The sequence below is a fragment of the Protopterus annectens genome, chromosome 10.part0, assembly GCF_019279795.1.
Source record: "Protopterus annectens isolate FY-2018-M chromosome 10.part0, PAN1.0, whole genome shotgun sequence".
NCBI lineage: Eukaryota > Metazoa > Chordata > Ceratodontiformes > Protopteridae > Protopterus > Protopterus annectens.
Window position 1 is genome coordinate 828539853 of NC_056744.1, and position 23518 is coordinate 828563370.

A 23518-nucleotide genomic window follows, 5' to 3' on the forward strand; every position below is an offset into this window, starting at 1 on the left:
GTGTAAATACGTAATCTAATGTTGCCAGTTTTCATTTGATCCTTGACAATTGGGTTCGGTTCCGATATTGGAACCAGCTTGGCCTCTACTACAGATCGTGCAGGCCAAAAACTTGAACATCACTCTTACCCATAATCCCTCTCTCCCAGATCTTGTTTGCCACTTTTATGGACAGAAGTGTTCACCTCAGCGCTAGAGCTAACTTTATTTTTTGTAATTTCTTGTTAAAATCTGGATGTCTCCTTTTTTCCTAGAATACTATATTACCTTTAAAAAAGTCTTTCCCTGTGATTTTCTGTTTTTCTGTACATTAGTGTGCTTTCACTATCATTGTTGATAGTCCCTTCCCATACACTTACGTGCACTGATCTTTATTAAAAAAAAGTAATACTCTTCTTCTTTAGTGTGCTCTGCTCTGCCTTCTCCATACACATCGATGTACCTAAAATTATCATTGTTGATAGTTCTCTTTTCTTTCCGATTTCCTTTCCTGTCACTAGTTTCTCTATCATCCTTCGTCATTATGACTTACAAACCCAAAGGTCCCTCTGGCTTTAAAAAAAATCCAGAAGTGTGGCCACAAAATTTCTTTCTCGGACTCGCATCTCCTGTGTGTCTGTTGTTTAGGTGCATTTGCCACAGCTTTAACCACAGAGCTCTTGTCGAGAGAAAAAATAAATTATTCTTGAAGGGCTTAATTCTTTCAGCTTTTGGGGAAGCCATATCTACTAAAAAGAGTAAAACTGATATTTCTTCCCCATTTTCTTCATTGTAATCATCTAAAGGAAGGACCAAAAAGAGGAGCTTGTCAGTTCCCTCATCTCCTTTGGAACAGACTCCCAAGAAGCATAAATCCTTGGCTGCATGAAGCATGTCAGATTCAATGGATTCTCCTTCAAAAGCTTTGGTACCGGAAATTAAATCCTCTGTGCTGACAAGTGTTTCTACTCCAAAGACCTTGACACCAAAAACTTCTGTACAAGAACAAATTGAAATACCGGCTCAGGACATCACCTCTCCTTCTTTGACTCTGACTACCTTGGCCCAGACAGTTCAACAACTTGATTTGCCAAGGGTGGTTTATTTGCCATCTGTTGACCGTTTTGCTGGCGAATTAACCAAGGTCCTTTTACAAAGACCTGAATCACCGTCACAGGCCTCTATCCATTACACCAAAAGTCTGTCAGAAGTCTATGTGAAGAGACTAGTGAATAAAGTTCCATGGCCGAGAAGACTTACAGGACTCCCCTCAGCTCCGACCCCTTTGGGTCTCTGAACCGATTCAGCATTTATTCCCTTAACTAATCCTCTTTTCACCTCCTCTGAGGTTTTAGACATGTCAACTCCAAGTCATCTGGTGCTGACTGCATCGGCTCCAGAGACCTCTCTCCCTTTGGACCTATTATTACCCTGAGTTCTTCAGCTCTGTTTGATCCAGAGACCTTCTGAGGCCATATCTTTCCTGTTGGCTTTGAGAAGCCTGGGCTGACTGCAGTTTTTTCAGAGCCGTCCCTGCACCTTGGAGCTTCGGAATGGCTCACTGTGTCCCTGGCTTCTGTCTTGGGGGGTATCCCATCAGAGCGGGGAGTGACTATGGTTCCGAGGCAGTATATCTCTGTTCCAGGCTCCCTTCCGTCTTGGGAGGCTGTCCCATCAGAGCAGGGAGTGATCACGGTTCCGAGACAGTATATCTCTGTTCCAGGCTCCCTTTCATCTTTGGGGGCCAGCCTTTGAGGCAGTGGAGCAGGCCTTGTCCACACAAGTCTCTCATTCGGCACCTTCCTCCTCAGAGCATATCCTATCCTCCCACTCCTTTATTCAACCTGTCTGTCCACTTGGGCAGCTAGTACAGAATCTGCAGGACCCACAGATTCAGATTCTGCCCTCTTTTGATACCTCCCCAGACTATCCCCCTGACGGGGTTCCTCAGAAGAAAAAGTGCAAGAGGAAGCATTTAGACTTCCCACAGGAATCAGTCACAGAAGACACCAGTTGTGATGAGGGGGAAGGGTCCCCAATGTTACCCCCTGATGATGTCTCCTTTGGAGACATCTTAGAAATTTTGAAACAGAGGGGTGACTGGAAGTCCCAAAATCCTTCCTTGGTCGAGTTGGTGTACTGCAGGCTTTCAGTACTCACCTGTCTACCTCTTGGGTGACTCTGCCCGCTGACAAACTCATTCACTTGATATAGCAGTGGGGGTGGAAGGCACCAAATACCATTGAACCTATCCCCAAGAGACAGGACAGAATTTTATTCACCCTGGAGGAGAAGGAATTTTGGGTCAGTGGTTTACCAATATAGATGCCATGGTCGTAGCAGCCACCACCAAAAAGGAACTCACTGAGGAGAGTGCCTCCTTCCATCCACCCAACAAGGAGTCTTAGGCAATGGATAGATTTAGGAAGCGGGTTTACATTTCATTGACCTTCACTTTAAGGTTTTTGAACTTCTTGGCACATTTTACCAGACTTCAAAGGGATCTGATCAAGGAGCTATCAGATACCCTAGCAGGCTGTGTTTCTGAGGAAGTCCAAGAGAAAGTGGCTTCCCAGTTAGCTACCCTGGGGGTCTTTGTGAAACTCATCCATGAGGCTATTGCCCATGCAGCCGAAGGGGCCACCAGAGCAGTGGGTTTAGGCATAGCCATAAGGAGACACACCTGGATTCATCTGTGTGATTTTGATGAGCCATTCAAGTCATCATTCATCAATACCCTTTTTGACAAATTATCTCTGTTTGGCCCCAAGGTAGGAGGAATATTATCCAGATGTGAGAAGTATAGTAAGACCCTTTCTGCAGTAGGAGTACGTTTTTCTACTCTCCAAAGATCCGTTTCCAGGAATCATGGTAATGGTGGAGAAATGTGCTTCTGAAAGTCTCAGGTGCCTTTCCAGGACACACATGGAGCCAGTTACCTAGAGGCAGAGTGGGGAACTGTAATGGATGACATCACTGATGAGACAGAAGTGGCCAGCAGAACCAGGGTTCCAGGGATCCCTTCCCAGGGAAACCCTCCTGAACTGAGGCCCGATTGTCTTCATCTGGAGGCAGTTCGGGGAGGGGGGGGCTTATCCTTGCCCCAAGACAACAGACTACAAATAATTTCCGATTCCTGGGTGCAGAGGATCATTTCCAGAGGTTATTCAGTTCCCTTTTTTTTCCCTCCCCTATGTGCATAAACATCCCTGATCTTCCACCTAGTCAGAGGGAACACGTAGCAGTAGACATTCAAAATCTGCTAGAAAGAGGCATCCAAGAAGTCCCACCAGACCAAATAGAATCCGGAACTTAATATTCATTTTAATGCCAAAAAAAGACGAGACTGGACACTGATTTTGGATCGCAACACACTAAAGTTAGTTCGTCAAACCAAGTTCTTGATGGTCACGCTACAGTCCATAACTTCCTTTCATGGAGAAAGACAAGGATGTGCTCACTAGATCTTCAGGATGCGTATTACCATATAAAAATGGACAAATGATCCAGAAGATTTCTCTGCTTCCATCTGGGAGCCATTCATTACCAATTCATGACGCTGCCCTTTGTACTTCCCACAGCCCTAGGGTATTCACCAAATGTATGGCAGCAAGGATTCTGGGTGTTTCTGTACTTGGATGACCGGCTCATCACCACTCAGACCAGACATCATCTGATACAAGCAAGGGACTGTGTTTTCCGGGCCTATCCTTAATTTGGGAATAACAAGCTATGGAAAATCCCAGTTGACTCCAACTCAAAATTTACGGTTCATAGGAGCTATACTAAATATAACAACCATAGCTTCTCTTCCGGAAAGACTGTGGAGAATCAGAACACAAGTTCCAAGGATTATAACCTAGCAAGAAAGTATCTGCTCGTCTTATCCTACAGACTCTGGGATATTCATTGTGTTTCACTGTTGCAGTCATTACTCTTGGGTTATCCTGCTGGCAGGCTACCCTCAATCGGCCAGAATTCCAAAGTCTAGGTCCGGCGTCTGTTGCTGTTACCTCTTCCCTGGCATCAGTGCGCCAGGGGTATGAAAGATGCAGCCATCGCCATTTTCTTCAGTCTTTCTTGCCGCGCGGTGCCCGAAGCAAAGGCAGTTCGTAAGTGCCGGTCGGCCGACTCCTGAGATATTCAAATCCGAATTTCAGAACCAAAGGCTTCATTAAAGCTAAGTACCCCGTTGGGGAAACTTTTTTCTTGCTCCAGACAGATGTCAGAAAAAGTTAACAATTGCATTTCTTGTGGGAAGCAAATACCTCATAAGGATTTTCACTCTTACTGTATTCCTTGCTTAGGCCCTGATCACAACGTTGCTAGCTGTCGGTTTTGTGCTAGATTTAACCAACGCACTATTAAGCGTCGGTTCAGTTTTGCATTTCATTACTTTGGTCGAAGATTTAATTATATAATGCCATTGGACCAGCCGACAACTGGAGTTTACAAAAAACGCAAGGAAAAGGATAGGCATCCGAGGTCCAAAACCGACGACGAGGCCTCTGCTAGGCCAGTCGCCGGTTCTCAGTGAGGCGCTGTCACAGCCCCTGGCACCCGCTACCTCAGAGCCACAGGCTGCTTCCGACTCCCACGTGGAGCCGACTGGGCCACTGGATACTCAAGGTATTGGACTCTTGGAAATCATTCCCTAAGATGGGTCGGGAGCCGCTGAGCAGGCATCGGCTTCTGAGGGTGTCCTCAGACCTACACAACTATATATTAAGCCATCTTCAGCTTCAAAGACTAAAGCAGCTCTAAAGACAAAGAAACAAGTACAGCATTCTCCTGCTCAGACTTCCATGCCTAAAAAACAGATGCTCAAAATGGCCAAAGACCTAATTACTTTGATCAGGGGCTCCCATCCCCCTCCTGATAAGAGGCCTAGGCAAGAGACAGAGTATGATTCTTCTGATCAGGTTTCTATTTCCTCTGATTCCTCTTCTGAACAGGATTACTCCATGCTTCCCTATTAGGATTCTGATGCTGAAGAATCCATTCCTTCAGCCTCTCCTCCTGAGGATTATTCTTTTGGGGGAAACCCTGCATACCATGAGGGAGCATTTCCACTGGGAGAGCCAAGATTATTCTGAATATAAGAATAGGCTCAGGGACTTTCTGCTACTTCCTCAGCACAGACCCCTTGCTATTCCACCTGTTCTAGACATTGTGGATGATGTATTTTCAGAGTCCAGCCTGTCCTCTGACTCTTTACCCCCTGTACCTGCTAAGCCAGACATATACTATAGGGTCCCGGATTCTCATAATTTCCTATATAAAAACCCAGCTGCTGACCCAGAAACTATATCTCAGCGTCCCAAAGGGGTCAAAGCTTCCACTGCAAAAAACCCTGTCATCTCTGATAGGGATTCTAGGGCTGAAGATAGATGGGGGATAAAAGTCTACACTTCTGCTACCCTGGCTGTAAGGGCTTTAAATTGTCAGTTTCATATGCCTAAATATCAGCAATATTTAATGTCACTGCTTAAACAGAAATTGTTGACAAATACTGAATGCTCAGAGAACAAGGAATTGCAGGATTTATTGCATGAAGCTGAAGAAGTGGGAAAGCATACTTTGCAATGTGGTTATGATTCACTGGAGGCCTGTTGCAGGGCCGCTGTTACAGGTTCTGTTATTAGAAGGCATGCTTGGTTAAAGGAACAGAATCTGCCTGATCATGTTAAAGCAAAATTATTAGATGCACCATTACAGCATGATACTTTAAGACAAATGGGTCCTGAACATAGTGTCCCAAGGCTACAGGTTCCATTTTCACACTCTACCAAGGTCAAAAGGTATGCCAGACCTGCCACACAATCAATGGGCAGAGGCACAAAAACAAATTACAGCCCTCATGGACATGAGGGCCATTCAGCAAGTACCACAACAAGGGCAGGGGCAAGGATTTTACTCCAGACTTTTCCTAGTACCCAGAAAGGACAAAACCTGGAGACCAATACTGGACCTGTCTATACTAAATACGTTTCTGGAAGTTCCAAAATTCAAGATGTTGACTCTACAGCAGCTACTGCCCATGCTGGGCAAGAAGGCTTGGCTCGTAACTTTGGACCTAAAAGAGGCATACCTGCATGTCCCAATCAGACAATCTTGCAGAAGATACCTCAGATTCATAGCTGGCTCAATGCATTACCAATTCTCTGCACTGCCCTTTGACTTATCTACTGCGCCCAGGGTCTTCACAAAATGCCTGGCACCATTAATTGCGTTTTGCAGACAAAAAGGAATTCAAATATATCCCTACTTGGACGAATGCCTTAATCAAGCAGAGAACAAAGATATTCTTCTAAAGCATCTGGCGTTTGTAAAAAGATTACTAATTGGCCTAGGGTACAGAGTAAACGAAAAGAAATCAAAACTAGTGCTCTCTCAAGAGATGATATTCCTGGGTGCAAGCTTAAATACAACTGCCCAGATAGCTTATCTCATGCCAGACAAACAAAAGCATCTGACTACTTACTTCAAGAAATTGGCAACAAAAACCCACTTATCTGCAAGGAAAATCCTGCAGGCCTTGGGTTTCATGGATATCCTGCATTCTACTAATTCCATATGCCAGACTGCATATGAGGAAACTACAATGGTATCTAAAAAGTGTTTGGACTCAGCATTGCCACAGCCTGGAGACAGTAATTACACTCATTTCCTGCCTGCAACAGGAGTTTTGATGGTGGGCAGAAGCCTGTCACAACAACAGGGGTCTATCATTCAGCCTACCCACAGCCAGACAGACACTGACAACGGATGCATCAGATTATGCCTGGGGGGGCCCATATGGCAGGAAAATATATTCAGGGCACATGGCCTGCAAACCAGATGCATCTTCACATCAATCAAAAAGAGGTGCCAGCTGTTCAAAATGCCCTGACAGCTTTCAAGGACCTGCTTCATCCGGGACAGTTGCTGATAAAGACAGACAACACTACGGTCATGTGGTACATAAGCAGGGGGGGTACACATTCCTACCCCCTCTGCAGACAAGCAATGACCTTATGGGATACAGCATTGGCTTTTCAGGTTCACCTGCAAGCACAATTCCTGCCAGGAAAAACAAATACTCTGGCAGACGAACTAAGCAGAAACCTCATGGATCCCCACAAATGGAAACTGGATCCACAAGTCTTCAGCATGATAATAAGGAAATGCCCAGACATAGATCTATTTGCCTGCCCTCACAACTGCCAATTGCAGAGATTTTGCACAAGGATTTATCACAAGCAAGCATGGAAAGTGGACGCCCTATCCTTCAGCTGGAAAAATATAACAGTATATGCCTTTCCTCCACTGCCTCTCCTTACCAGGGTACTCCTAAAGGTCAGACAAGAGAAGCCAAAAATTATACTGATTGCACCAGACTGGCCATGCCAGCACTGGTACCCAATCCTAAAGAGCTTGTCTCAAGGTCCAGCATGGATATTGCCTCAAACTTCTCACTTGCTGACCCAACAAAACAATCAGATCCAGCACAGACAACTCAGGACCTTAAATGTGGCAGCATGGTGGATAATGTAGCCATTCAGAACACTCCTCTTTCAAAAGCTGTTTTGGATGTTATCTTGGAGGCCAGGAGGCCCAGTACTAGAAAATCTTATGCAGAGAAATGGAGGAGATTCTGTGCTTGGAACCAGGAACAAGGCATTGACACGGGTGTACCAAATATCCCTCAGATTTTACAATACCTAACTGAGATGCTGATGAAAGGCCTTTCTTTCTCATCAATTAGGATTCATGCCTCCGCCATTTCAGCCCTTTACAATGCGGAACCACCTATCTTTTCTCATCCTTTAATAAGGCAGTACCTCAGAGGGGCCAAAAACATTAGGCCTCCAAGGAGAGCACCAATTCCGGCCTGGGACCTCAATTATGTCTTGGAAAAACTCACACTGCCTCCTTTCGAGCCAGGATCAACAGCAGATATAAAATTCTTATCATGGAAAACAGCTCTGCTCCTAGCAATAACCTCTGCAAGGCGAGTCTCGGAGTTACAAGCACTCATGGCTGTGGAACCTTTCAGCATTTTTCATCCAGACAAGGTTTCTCTGAGAACAAACACTACATTTATGCCTAAGGTGGTGTCCATTGTGGACCTCAACCAAACCATTCACTTGCCTACCTTTTATCCAAATCCACAGAACAAGGGTGAGAAAATTCTGCATTCTTTGGTCATACACAGGCAGCTACCCTTCTACTTGGACAGAATTAAAGCTTTCAGAAAGACTGAGCAGCTTTTAGTGTCATATGCTGAGGGATCACAAGGAAAGACCATCTCAAAACAGACTATTTCTAAATGGATAGGCCATTGCATCCGATGGCAAATCAGTGCCTAAGGGCATTAGGCCTCATTCCACCAGAGCAGCAGCCACTTCTACAGCCTTCTTCAGAGGAGTACCAACCAAAGATATCTTAGAGGCTGCAACCTGGGGTTCAGTGCACACCTTTACAAAGCACTACCACTTACCTCTTTACTCTAAGTCCAGAGCAGGCTTTGCCACTGCAGTCCTGCAGGGCCTCATAGCCGCTCCTAATGCTGTTTAGCCCCAGCCTCCCAACCATAGCTTTGGGGCTCTATCCAAATGTAATGACTGCAACAGTGAAACACGAAGAACATAGTACAGTTGTGTACACTTACCATAAATGCAGATGTTCAAGTGTGTTCACTGTTCCAGTCCAGGTTACCCACCCGCCATCCCCCTGTTTTCTGCTGGAACTTTTCTTTCCTTCTCTGATTTATACAACCTATGTGGTGTATTTGCTTGTAGATGAAGGTAAAGTTTATATTGGTGCATGTATGTTTATATATATATATATATATATATATATATATATATATATATATATATATATATATAAATTTTGGCTACCCTTTAAGGGGGCACCTGACATCTAGGGCAAGAAAAACTGAAGAAAATATCGTTGGCTGCTTCTTTTATACCCCTGATGTCAGGGAAGGGGCGACAGCAGCCGACGCAGGACCCAAGACTTTGGAATTCAGGCCGACTGAAGGCAACCAGGATTACCCCAAATGTAATGACTGCAACAGTGAATACACTCGAACATCTACATTTATGGTAAGTGTACACAAATGTACTTTCTGTTCCACCTCGAATCCAAAGGCCTCAGATTAGAGCGTGCAAACTCAAACTCCTGAATTTACAGTCAGTCAGGTCATGTTCCCCAACTCTGCCCTCAAAACTGCTCTAAACCCCTTCAAGACACTCCAGGACTGATTCAGTTGCCTCCTCTAGGTCCTCCTGGAGTCTGTCAGATGTTGACATGGACAGGATGATGATGAGGTTCCTCAAAACTCAAATCTATATGGGGGTGTTGTCAGCTGCGGCCCCAGTCAGATCCATAAGTGTCCCTGCTACTTTGATCCAGGCTCCTTCTCCAATCCCACCAGTGACTTTGGAGTCGCGGAATCCTAGGTACCCGAGAGAGTCTGCTTTGGATCCGAGGAAGCTCCTTTCCTTGACTATGACAGCTGCCCTGATCATCTCTGCCCTGAGATCATCAGATCAGAGTGGGTCTCTGATCAGAGATGTCCGTGTCAAATCCAGGAGGAGGGATTCATTTCTGACTTTTTTGGATCTGTACCTTCCACTCAGTGCTTCGGCTCTCAACAGCTCATGTCTGATTCCGTCTGGAGACTACAGATCTGGGGTGATTCTCATCCATGCTTCTTCGGCTGCTTCGGCTTTGAGGGAGGTGGGAGGAGTTTCTCCTGGTCCATTGGCTTTCCAGATCGTGGAAAGGACTATCTCTGTTCACAGAGAACTGCCTTTTTTTGCCTCCGATCCTGCCCTTCGTCCTTCACTGAATCTGAGTACTGAGCCTGTCATCTCTGTCCAGGGTCAGCCTGCCTCAAGGAGCCTCCAAGTTCTTCCCCTGAGGAATCCCCCCTTTCTTTCAGTACCTTCCCTGAACACCCCACAGAGGAGTTCCTCAGAAGAAAATGTGCAAAAGGATGCAGATCGACTCCCCAATGGAGTAACTCACAGAAGATGCAGACTTTGATGAGGGAGAAAGATCGCCACTATCACCACCTGATGATGTTTGTTTTGGAGACATCTCTTGGAGATTCTTTGGCAGAAAGGTGGCCGGTCAGCCCAACCTCCTCGTCCTGAAGAGTCTGTGTTCTTGGATGCTCTCTGGGTGGGCCCGTTTACATTTTGGGTGACCCCCCTCAAGCGGACGACCTTATTGACTTAGTTTCCCGCCGGGCTTGGAAGGAGTTGGGCACTATCAAGCCAATCTCCAAACACTTGGACAGGTTTCTGACTCTCCCCCCCCCCCCTCAAAGACAGACTTCATTGGTCCAAGGGTCTCCCTGTTGATGCTATTGTTGTGGCAGCAGCCACCAAGAAGGATCTAGCTGAACTGAGCTCCTCTGCCCATCCACCAACCAGGGAGTTTCAAGCGATGGACGGGCTTAGTAAGTGCATTTACACCTCATCTACATTTGCGCTGAGATTCTTAAGTTGTCACATTTCACTCATTTGCAGGGAGATTTGGTCAAAGAGCTGTCCACCTCTTTTGCAGAGGCCATGTCAGACGAAGAATTCAAGAAAGCATCTCCTCAACTGGCTACTCTGGCTTCTGTAACTAACTCTTCCATGAGGCTCATCTCCCATTCATGGAGGGCGCCTCAAGAGCAGTCGGCTCAGGTACTGCAGTCAGATTTCATGCCTGGATGAGGCTTTATGACTTTGCAGAACCTTTCAAGATGTTCTTTGTCAATGCTACCTTCAGTGGCTCCTCCTTGTTTAGGCCATCCGTCAAAGAATTTCTTACCTGCAGAGAGCAGGAAGAAAAGACCCTGTCTGCCATTGATCAAGTTTTCTACCCCTCAGTGCACTTTTGCCAGAAATCAGTGAGGTGGTAAGAAGACTTGGTTTCAAAAATGTCAAGGTTCTTTTCAGGATCAGCGCTGGGATTCTTCCTTCAGAGGCAGAGGAGGAAGTTTCAGTGGTAGATGCTGCACCAGAGGCAGAGAGGGGGTCCACAAAATCAGGGCGTCAGAGAAGCTTTCTCTGACAAGTCCCATCAGTACTCCTGAAGTGCTGGCTGGCTGTCGTCTCTAGAGGCAGTCAGGAGGTGGTTGTTCTCTTCACCTAGATGCCTGGACTAATCTGACAGCAAATGCCCAAGTGCTAAGCATAATTTTCAGAGGTTATTACATTCCCTTTTCCCTTCCACCTCTGGTGGAAAAAAACTGTATTTGGACCTTCCCCTTCTTTTAATTGTCAAAAAAAAAAAAAATAGGGGACCTGAGATCCATTCTAGATCTGAGGCATCTAAATCAATATGTAAAGAAGTCAATGTTCCGGTTGGTTATGGTTCAGTGTATTCTACCACTGTTGCTCACGGATGATTGGATTAGCTTGACTGACCTTCAGGAAGCGTGCTATCACATCAAAATAGATAGACTCTCAAGAAGTCATTTGCGCTTCAGGCTGGGAACCAGTCATTACCAGTTCAGATCTCTGCCATTTGGACTCACCACAGCTCCCAGGGTGTTTACCAAATGCATGGCAGTAGTGATAGCTCACCTGAGACTGAAAGGATTTCAGATGTTTCCATATTTGGACAACTGGCTTCTAAACTGCCTCAACCTAGTGTCAACTGCTTCAGGCCAGGGACTGTTTGTTCCAGATCTTCAGCTGCCTGTGCATTACTGTCAGTCTTAACAAATCAAACCTGTCCCTCGTTCAGAGGTTGAAATTCATCAGTGCTTTTCTAGATACAATGCACCAGGTAGCTTATTTGTCTCTTCATTGTATAACATCCTTGAGAAACCAAGTACAGGGCATAATTTCTTTACTGTCTCAGTCAGCACAACTGATTCCTCAACTCTGGGCTCTGTGTCAGCTGCCATTGTCCTTGTTCCCCTGGCAAGATTTTTTTTATGCAAGTCCTCCAATGGACCTTGGCTGTTCAGTGGTCTATTCTTTACCAGCAGTTATCTTTCCTGTCAAGTTAACTCCAGTTGGCAGACCGCTCCAATGGTGGATTCACTCAGATGACCTGTTTCAGGCCAGGCCATTCCCTTTTCCTCCCCCCATCCCCCACAGCCACAGTGAACACGGACACTTCCCAACTAGGGTGGGGGCATTTTGAGGGAAAGATAGTCCAAGGCATGTGGTCTTCCTCGGACATCAGATTCCATATCAACGTCCTAGAGATGAGAGCAGTTCTAACGTTGCAAGCTTTTCAGGACAGCCTCCCCTGTGGGATGACTGCAATACACACCGGCAACATGTCAGTAGTCCAGTATATCAGCGAACAGGAAGAAAGTTGTTCTTACCTGTTATGCAGAGAGGCCCTGAGTGCCTGGGAGTGGGCAATGTCTTCAGACCACTTTCTAGTTGTAACACATAAACCAGTGTTCTACCAGACAAACACAGCAGGTCCATTCTGACCCCTCTTGAGTGTTCCCTCAGTCAGTCAGTGGCGAATCTGATTTTCAGCCGTTGGGGCTAATCTTGCTGTGACCTTTTCACTTCTCCCAAAAACAAGTGCAGCAAGTACTTTGCTCTGATTTCCCCCTCTAAGGGAGTCCCTGAGGGATGCTGTAGTTCACTATTGGCCCCCTGGTCTCCTTTATGCTTATCCCCCTCTACCATTGATCCCTAATTTTCTGGAGAAAGCCTGATGGCTGAAGAGTTCAGTAATCTTTATTGCCCCCTACTGGCCTCGTCAGATATGGTTCCCCTTTCTCTGGTCTCAATTTTTTTTTTTTTTTTTTTTTTTTTCTTTCTCCAAAAAAAAAAAAAAAGCTCAGCACTTGTCTTAAAAGCATCTTCTTTTCTGGCTTAGCACTTCTGTATTATACAAAGTCCCTCACTAGCGAACCCCCCCCCCCCCAGGAGTACCCACTTCCTTACTAAGTCCTCTCTCATTCAGTTACACCCCAAACCTCTTAATTTCCCTAGCATGTCGAAGGGCCAGATGCTGGCGTCCTCTCCTATCCAGTTGGTGAATCTGGGAATATTGAGGCAATGTTACAATTGCCTCATGTACACAGACAACCCTCTCCTCCTCCCACATAACACAAATACTTGCGAGATGCAGCTATTTAGCCAAACTGGAGGCTGAGCTCTCTCAACTCAGGACTGGCAAGACCAGACAGGAGGAGAAGGCAACTACACACACCACAAAACCAGTCTCACATAAAGCTATCACAACAATGAATCAAACACATAAACACACAAAGACATACTCGGAGGCTCTGAGCAAAAATTTACCTAAACAGCAGAGGCCTCCAAAGCAGACACCCAAGCAACCGCCACCTCATGACACACCACAGGCAACACATAAAACACAAAATCAGTCTGCAAAGCAGTCACAGCCCTTAAGGCCAAATACAACACCAAACATACTTGTCATAGGTGACTCCATAGTCAGACACACTGACGTCCCACTCACCAGGCTGAACAAGGAGAGGGTCACAGTAAGCTGCCTATCGGGCGCTAGAATCCGCCACATAACACAAGCACTCGGTCACTCCACAGCAAGTACAAATATGACACAGTCATTGTCCATGCTGGTGTGAACGACCTGAGACGTACCTCCCTGGACTACATGAAAAGAGACATAGAGGAGCTCTCTGATTATGTAGCCCAGGCAGGTATGACCCTGACCCTGAGCAGCATCCTTCCTTCACCAAGAATGATGCCACAACATAGAGACAAGATGATCAGCTTTAACAATTGGCTTAATTTCTGGTGTCATTCAAAGGGGATCCAGTGTCTGTCTGCCTGGGATGACATGCTTGACAAGCCATGCTGCTTCGCAAGGGACGGCTTGCACCTGTCACCCTTGGGATTCCGGATATTGGCTAAGGCTCTTGCCACCCCCATAGTACCTTTTTTAGGCAAGGCTCAAATTCTAAACCTACCACCCTAGAAAACAAAAATGGGAAGAAACTAAGGGTAATGCTGCTCAATGCCAGAAGTCTAAATCTCAAAATGCACGCACTCGAGGCCCTTCTCAGTATGGAGAACATCAGTGTCTGTGCTGTGACTGAAACCTGGTTCAAGGCTCTTGAGAGCACCCTGGCACTATCAGGTTTTACCTCATATCATGCGTTCCGGCCCCAAAACCTGGACCACACCACAAAAGGAGGGGGTGTATCCATATTCATCAAGGATACCCACACCTCCAGGTTGGTGTCAACGCACGAAGCATCAGAAACCATCCAGGTGCAATTAACCATAGGCAAAACTGCTCTACAATTTGTAGCATGCTACAGGCCACCCTCTCAAACTCAGGAACCCCACACAGCCTTCCTGAAGACACTGGAGGGTATAAATGTATCTCCAAACACTGTTATATTGGGTGACTTCAACTACCCGAATATAGACTGGGAACATTACTCAAGCCCAAACTTTCTAGCCCAAAGGTTCCTGGAGTTCATAAATTCAAATGCCATGGAACAACTAGTCACCGTTCCCACAAGAGGAGAAAATATACTAGATCTCATCATCACAAACATGGGGACAAAATGCTCCACACCGGAAGTATATCCCTCATTGGTGAGATCAAATCATAAACTAATCTCACTGGATATCCACATCCCGCCCCCACCCCAAACAAAAAAGACCACAGTGAAGAACTTCTCTAAAGCAAACTTCACACTACTCAAGACTGGTGTGGTATCCTTCAAGGCCCCCGAGCCAATGGAAACCACAACCCAAGCTGCGGAAGCCCTTACAAATGCCTTCTACGAACACCTCCAGGACTGCATGGATCAGGCAATCCCTAATAAAACCAAGACTCTTTCCACCAAGGGCAAACGTCCAGTCTGGTGGACCCCAGCCATAAACAAACTTTACAATAAGAGAAGAAAGCTGTTACATGATAGAGCAAAATCCATAAAAGAGAAGACACCTTTGATCATTATTAGTAAAAAAATACGAGCTCTCATAAAATCATCCAAGGCCAACTTTGAGAGAAAAATTGCCATAGATTCAAAACACAATCATAAGGCCTTCTTCAGCTATGTTAGAAACCTGGGTGGAAACTCCCAGATATGCTCAGAATTAGTCCAAAATGATACAAAAATCACTGAACCCACAGACATTGCCAACATACTGGCAGACAGGTTCAGTGCAAACTTCACCCCCCTCTCCCCCCCAAAAGGCGAGATAACTATCCCAGCGGAGTGCAGCCTCCCAGACATCTCCAATGCGCAGGTGAAAGCTGCTCTCTCTAAAGCTAAAAACACAGCATCAATGGGACCGGATGGTGTCCCCGGCTGTGTGCTACACGAACTCAATGAGGAACTAAACCCGCACATATTGCAGCTGTTTAATCTTAGCCTTACCACAGGATATGTGCCCAAGGAGTGGCGTACAGCAACTGTGGTCCCACTCCACAAAGGCGGTGCCTCTACGGACCCTGGTAATTACCGCCCCATAAGCTTAACAAGCCTGGTCTGCAAAGCTATGGAGAGGATCATAATGGAACTCATAAACAAAGACATAGGGGACTTGCAGACATTGGACCCAACCCAGTTTGGCTTTGTCAAGGGCAGATCATGCCTTTTGAACTTGGTCGACTTCTTCGAAACAGTCACCAAGGCCATTGATGAGGGAAAGGCAAGTCCATACAGCCTACCTTGACCTTGCAAAAGCTTTCGACACAATACCCCACTCGGGTATTATAGAGAAACTTACCAGCTTAAATGTAAACCCATATGTCACAAGATGGGTTGCAAACTAGCTAAAGGACAGAACCCACAGGGTTAGAGTAGCTGGCGCCATGTCAGACTCCAAGCCGGTCACAAGTGGTGTCCCACAGGGCTCAGTCCTTGGCCCCTGTTGTTCGGCATCTACTTCTCAGAAGTACAGGCTAACATAGGAGGACTATGGCTGACAAAGTTTGCAGATGACTGCAAACTGGGAGCCATAGTGGAAAGTACATCGGACACAGATATCCTTCAGAGGGGTCTCACGGAAACTGATAGCTGGTGCCAGAGCCATGGCCTGAAGTTAAATGCCAAAAAATGTATAGTCATACCCTTCGGGAAAAACAAGGTAACCCCAAGCTACCATATAGGTGGCAATCCACTAAGCACAGAAGGGTTATCAGGGACCTGGGGACCCAGGTTGACAGTGGCCTTTCTTTTGACACTCACATTGCTAAAGTGGTTAGAAAAACCTTCTACATTGCCCACCTGATCATGAAGGGATTCACATCCAGATCAAGTGAGCTCATTGTTCCCCTGTACTCTTCAGTTATCAGACCAATGATCAAGTACAATGCCCCATTCGGGATGTATCTCACCCGACACCTGCAACAATTGGAGCGACCCCAAAAGTTCCTCACCAAAAGGATAAAGGGACTCCAAAATCTGTCATATGCTGCCAGACTGAAGAAACTCCAGCTCTATTCAGTCGCATACCGTCTGCTCAGAGGTGACCTGTGCCTGACATACAAGGCCATGTCCAACCCGGAATTAATGGACATGCTCCACCTCAAAAAATCCAAATCTACCAGATCCACTAGAGCAAGCGACTTAAACCTTAGCACGGATATAAATAGGACATGCTGGAGGGATAGATTTGTCACCCAGAGACTCCCTATGTTGTGGAATAAAATCCCGGTCCATGTGAGGCAGAGCGCCTCGCTGGCTCTGTTCAAGAGAAATCTTGACCGGTGGATGGGAGATCGTAGGTTTACCCCGGGAATCATCTCTGTGTCACTGCTGGACAGAGGCACAACAAACTAATGGGCACAGTATTTTTTAACATAAGGGGTGGCGTAAGCCACAAAAACTCTGGGCTAGGCTTATAAATGCCTTAGGGCAGATAGCCTAGTATAAACCTATGAATCTAGAATCTGAAGTATCCCCCATGGATTCTGGAGCCCAGACAGGACCGTCTCTCTCGGCCATCAGGGAATCAACACAGACCAGTCTACTCACCATCAAACCGACCGCTTGGTATCTCCAATTCCAGTAATTCTACAAAGGTCCAAGCTTGCTTCCCAAAAAGCTTCTACTAAAAAAATTTACCAAAGCAAATAGAAAAGGTTTGGCATTTGGGCTTCCAAAGGGAATATCGATCCTTTCTCAGCCCCAATTTCAGCCATCCTTCTCTTTCTTTCTTCTGTCTTCAAGGAACGGGCTAGTTTTTCCACTATAAAAGTTCAGCTGGCAGCCATTTCAAATTTTCATACTGGAGATGTTTATGGCTCCCTTGCTATGTTTAAATTATGCAAAGCTTTCATGAAAAGCACTTTTCTGCTTAGATCCCCAATAAAAGATCCTACTCTGCCATGGGATCTAATTGTTATTTTTCAATGACTAACTCAGAAACCTTTTGAACCAGCAAATGATTGTGAAATGAAATTCCTTTCTTGGAAAACCATCTTTTTGGTAGCTTTCACATCAGCAAGAAGAATTTACGAACTTCGGGCTTCATCATTGATACTGCCTTAACATCATTTTTTATAAAGATAGAGTATCTCTCTGTACCAGTCCATCTTTTATGCCTAAGGTAGCCACAGAGACTAATATAAAGCTGGTCTATACAGTTGCCAGTCTCCTTTCCAGATTTTTCTAACAAGGGAGAATGTATTTAGCATCTGTTTGATGTTCATAGACAACCGCGGTTCTACCTTCATAGAATAAAACAGTGCAGATAGTCTGACCAACTATTTGATTCTTTGTCACCAAACATTCTAGGTCAAGCAGTCTCCAAAGTTACATTGGCTAAATGGATTACTGACTGTATTTCACTAATTTATTCAAAAAGTGGTTTGAATTTGCCAAGCCCTCCTAAAGCCCATTCTACTAGATCTGTGGCTATATCATCTGTTTTCTCCTCCAGAGCATCGATCAATGATATTTGTGCTGCAGCCACTTGGTCAAAAACTCATACATTTATGACACATTATATATGGGACATTGTCTCCAGAAGTAGAGCTTTTTTTGGTTCAGCAGTAGTCTGGCTTATCCTTCCTTGAGACACCCAAGAATAACGTGGCTGGAGACTCTGACCCAGTAGTGAGGAAGAATGAAAAAGACAATATCAGATTTAGAAGTTATGTGCTTACCATAACTTGGCATCTATGTTGTCCATTTTCATTCTTCCTCACCATTCCTTCCAGCTGTCACCCAACCTATTGGCTCCTAGAGGGACCTATTGGATTTATAGGAACTTTTATGTTCCTGGTTTGATCCTCTGATTTCTTTTTGTCTATTATGTCTGTCTGTTCGGTAGGCAATAAGGTAGCAAACTTGATCTGAGGAAGCTACAGAGTGCGTACAGCATTATGGGTGGAGGGAGGAGCTCGAGACTAGGATCCAAGTCTAAAAAATGCGGCGAGTCAGATCTGAATGTCAGATCCATAACCCAATAGTAAGGACAACACAGGTACCAAGTTATGCTAAGTGCATAACTTCTAATCTTACTGCTTGTGTCTTGCTAATCTTACTGCTTGTGTCTTGCTAGCTGTATCCATAGGCAGGAGCTTCCAGTTTATCAGTTTTTGTATTACCTTTTGTTTAGTCTCTTCCCACATATCCTTAGGTGCCATAACAGAATCACTTTAAACCATACTCCTAAGTACTTCGTTTTATTATGTCCCCATTAATATGGTGGTTGCTGGACCAATTCATGTGTGGGTGCATAGTGTATAGCTATAGCCTTAGTATTTCTTCAGTAATTGTATGTCCTGAAAAAAAAACAGAACAGTCTCAGAATATTCCACAACACAGATGTCCTTTTTTGCTTACATCAGGTATAATATATCATCATCTGCAAATAAAGCCAGTTTTACTTGAACATCATACCAGTTATATCCTTGAATTTCTGAATCTCTTATTTTCTTTGCCAGTGGATCCAAATGTAATGCAAATAACAAGGGAGAAAGAGGACAGCCCTGCCTGGTTCCTCTGTTAAGACACAGCTTGTCAGAGAAGAACCCTCCACTTTGAATTTTGCCTCCAATCACTCATATACCCTTCTAATTAACCTTATTATTGTGTCAGAAAATGCAAATGCTTCATTGCCCTGCTCATAAAATCACAGCTTGCTCTGTGGAATGCTTTCTCTGCATCAAGACCCACCAATAGCAGCAGTATTTTCTTAAATTCTGCTTCCCTCTGGATCATCATTGTTTTATTAATGTCATATGTTTGCCTCCCTCCACAAAACCGCATTAGTCAATATCTGTCAATTTTGTCATCCTCTTTGTCAATCTTTTAGCCATTGTAGACATAAGCACTTTATAATTATGGTTTAGAATTGAAATGGGCCTGTATGAAGCTGGATCAGACGTGTCTTTGCTGTCTTTAGGTATTATAGCCCCCACATATTTTTTTCTAGGATGGTGGTGCCTCTCCTCCTTTTAAAATACTGTTAAAACCTTCCAGATCTTTATCACTTTCTTCCCTCCTGACTTCCAACAGAATATCATCTATTCCATTGGGTATACATCACCATTTTTTATCAAATCTGTCTTTAATTGTTAGTTGTTGAGCCTAGTCTGCCTCTAGCCTTGGCGTATTTAAGTCTTCCATAATTTTTTTCATGTGCTTTTTATGGGTTTTTTTGTACATGCAACATTTCATAAAAGTTCTGAAATATCTCTAATTCATGTACAGAATCTCTGGTTATTTTTCTTGGCAACAACCCTTTCTACTTTTCTGTTGCTTTAGTTGTGCCAGATGTTTTTGTGCTCTGGAGTTATCATCAAAAAATAGTTTCTTAACAGCAATCTTTCTAAAACTGTGCTTTATATCCAGGTACTCCCTTTTTTTCTCTTTAGCACTCTGCAGCTATGCCTCTTGTGTGAGATTCCCCTTATTCTGCAAGTCTTTAACCTTTGTCAGCCCCATTAAATAATGTTTACTTCTTAACCATTTCTCTGTTTCTTTTATTTCCACCCTATTTTTAAACTCCACTTTAATTTTATTTTGTCCAGCTCCCTAGCTATGTTTTCAAAAGCAATTTATGTCTTTTCTAATAACTCCCAAATAATTTCCACTACCCATTCTGTAATTTAGCTCTTTTTAGCAGATAGGTGGGGAAGCACAAGCTTCTCATTTTTATTTTATTACCCTGCATTTTTATTGTATTTGTAATCATCACATGATATGAAATAGTTGTTGAATGCATATCAAAACTTTCAGTTAAATGCATATGATCCTGTGAAGTATAAATTTTGTCTAGCCTAGCCCAGTTTTTGTACCTTGGGGAATAACATGCAAATTCTCTCCAACCTCCTCTTACTGAATTCACATCTTCCATACCAAATATTTTGTTTTCCAAAATCTACCCTGTTTTGTTATAATTCCCTTGTAGGGCCCCCAAGATGCATCCTCTCTGTTGCAAATCAAGTTCCAGGGCCCATCTGTAAGTGGTATTCCCTGCTGAAAGCTGATTATTTCTCCCAGAATTTTCTTAAGCTTCATTGTAGCAGTTTTAGGTGGAATATGAATTCATGCCAGCGTAGTAGTCTTCCCTTGCCAGTAGACCCTTATTACTACAGATCCACCATTATTATCTTCCCCCCTCTTCTACCACTGTTGGTGCTCTTCTTGCACTTAATATAAGTACATCCCTTTTTCTTTCTCCCGGATATTCCGCTGAATAACCATTCTGAAATTTCACATGCTCACTTCTTTCCAGATATGTCTCCTGTAATATAACTGTTTGTACTCTGCATTATATAATGTAGTTCACTATTTTGTCTTTTTTTTTTGTACATGTCTTTGAGACCATTCACATTTAAAGGTAATATAGAAAGTGCTATTGTGATAAGTTGTTATTCCCACCTGTTATGTATAACAGTATTTTTTAAATGTCTAGTTTCAGCTTTTTTGTTGCATACATAAACTAATGTTTGTCAGGTTGTTCTTTTATACAATTCTTTCTTGGCATATGCATTTGAACCTGTTTCACTTTTTACAAAATATTTTATTTTAATGAAAACCTTCAAAAAACAAAAATACCAGAAAACCCCCAAAACCTATTAACTTAAAACTAACGCACAAAGCTATGTACATCTTCAAGTAATGAAGTTTAACCCTCGTAATAAGAACACAACCACACTCACAGGCCTGAATTAACCTGTAATGAAGGTAATACATGCTAGGATACATGATGCACCCTGTGCTTAAACTTCCACTAAATGCTGTCTGTTTTTTTCTTATGTTTATAGACTCAAAGGTTGATGTAGGCTAATGGCACAAGAGCCTTTTCAAGCCTAGTCAATAGTACCAGGGATATGAAAATATTATATTTTAATTCCCCAGCTATGGGATGGGGTAGTATCAGGATAGTGTGTCTTTGGGTGTTGGAGCCCTGAGTCATTTTACAGACTGCTTCTGTCCATAAAAGAAATGGGCAGTACCCCAGGAGTGAATTTATGGTCCCCCATCCATTTAATCATATTCTTTTTGAATGAGGAACAGACTTTGTTTCTCGAAGATGGGAGGTCTATTGTATAGATAAGGTAGCCTTTGGGATACAAATCTGTCTCTCCAGCAAGTTCTGTTAGAGTCACAAGTAAGGTTCAGGTCCATGGAACGAGTAACCCTTGTATAATTTTTCTTGCACATGTGTAATATTTTCATCAGGGCTGAATCAGAAAATGCCTTGTAGTTAGGTATATGTCCCCTCTCAATAAACAGTATGAGACAGAAGAAAGGAATAGGGCCTTTAGTTGGTCTGCATAAGACATGTGCCTTACACTTTGTACATTTTAGTGAGAAATCTCTGTGGCAGCTCCAGTTGGTGTAAGTGCCTGGTTAGGTACATGCAGAAGGGAGCATTTTACTCGATTATGGGCCTGATGATGGCCAAGTACAGTGGCACTATGACTTCCTTTGATCTTGATGACATGCCTTTACTTATAAGTTGAGCCACACAGAGGGATTTCCTCATTACTGTAGCTACTTGGTGGTCAAAGTTTAAGTTGCTATCTGTGTTCCTAGGTCCCTCACTACTGGGTGTACTTTTAGGGGAGCGTTGTTATAATTTGCAGGAATATCTGATTTACTGAAGGGTATGATTGCGCATTTTTTAGCATTTAGTCTCAGACCATGGTTTTATACGAAAAATGCCACAGCAACCTTGGTCAAACAGAAAAAGTGCCTAAACGCAAGTTTATTATTATCAAAAAATCCAGCGTTTTCGCCACAAGCCTCTTGTGGCTTCATCAGAGTTAACACATGAAAGTATACATAACCTGCCTTAAATACTTTTTAGGCAGGAAGTGACATATTTAATTACACCATTTTAAAATCTTTTCAAGAAAAATTTTTTATATTTTTATTTTACTTTTATGTTCATTATTATCCCTTTGATATGTGTCTTTATGGTGCAATCATTAGTAGTTTCAGGGAAACATTTGTTTTATCTTTCAATTTTCAGTTTTTAATAATAATATGTGTTCTAGTTAGATTTTATGTTTTTAAAAAATTTTTCTTGAAAAGATTTTAAAATGGTGTAATTAAATATGTCACTTCCTGCCTAAAAAGTATTTAAGGCAGGTTATGTATACTTTCATGTGTTAACTCTGATGAAGCCACAAGAGGCTTGTGGCGAAAACGCTGGATTTTTTGATAATAATAAACTTGCGTTTAGGCACTTTTTCTGTTTGACCAAGGTTGCTGTGGCATTTTTCGTATTTTACCAGTTTGATTCCTGTTTTGGTATTTGTCAGACCATGGTTTTAACACCAGTCGTTTGTCATTTTTAGATCTGTTTGTAGGATGTCAACATCGTTTGGGAATTCAGTGATTGCTCCCAGCTTAGTTTTTAGCGAATTTGATGAGCCAGAGGCCCCCAACATTGGTTTTCATTTCAGAGAAGTATATACCAAACAGGAGGGGTCCCAACACAGAGGTTTCTTAGAAGCGGATTCACATATCTGGACAACATGTGTCCTGTCTTTGAGCCAGTTGGCTGTCTATGTGACACCGTAGGGGTGTATTCCTACCACTGTAAGTTTACCTATGATCCCCCGAGAATGGGATTGTGTTGAAAGCTTTGGACAGTTCTTGATAAGAGGTGTGTATGGTTTTACCCTTTTCCATGGCCCTGGTGACTTTCTCAAAGATATCTACCCAGTTGAACAGGCAAGACTTCACTTTAACAAAGCCATATTGGGTCTAGTCTAGGTTTTGGAGAGTTCCTGTGTAGTTATTGATCAGGTCCATGATAATTCTCTCTATGGCCGTACAGATAAGACTGGTCAAGCTTATGGGTCTGTAGTTCCCTGAGTCAGTTAATGGGCCTGTCATGTAGAGGGGTGACTGTTGCAGTCCTCCATTCTTCTGAGAAAAAGCCCAACTGGAGGCTGTGGTTAAAGAGGATTTCTACTTGCTCTGATATATTCTGTGTAAGCCAGTTAGGAAGCATCCTGGAATGTTGTTGGGATCCATGGAAATCATTTTTGACTTTAGTGAGTGTAGTAAGGACTTGTTCCCTCATAATGAGTGGTAAGGGGGTGGTTGTAGATATTTCTTTTGGTGTGGTAAGAGGTGATGGGAGTCGAAGTT

At 43.7% G+C, this 23518-nt stretch overlaps 1 protein-coding gene across 1 annotated transcript in view; it reads left to right on the forward strand.

Annotated features, from left to right (window-relative positions):
* PKN2 (protein kinase N2) overlaps positions 1–23518 on the forward strand; it is a 2214272-nt gene that overhangs the window by 1435658 nt on the left and 755096 nt on the right. The gene's annotated exons all lie outside the window — the stretch shown is intronic.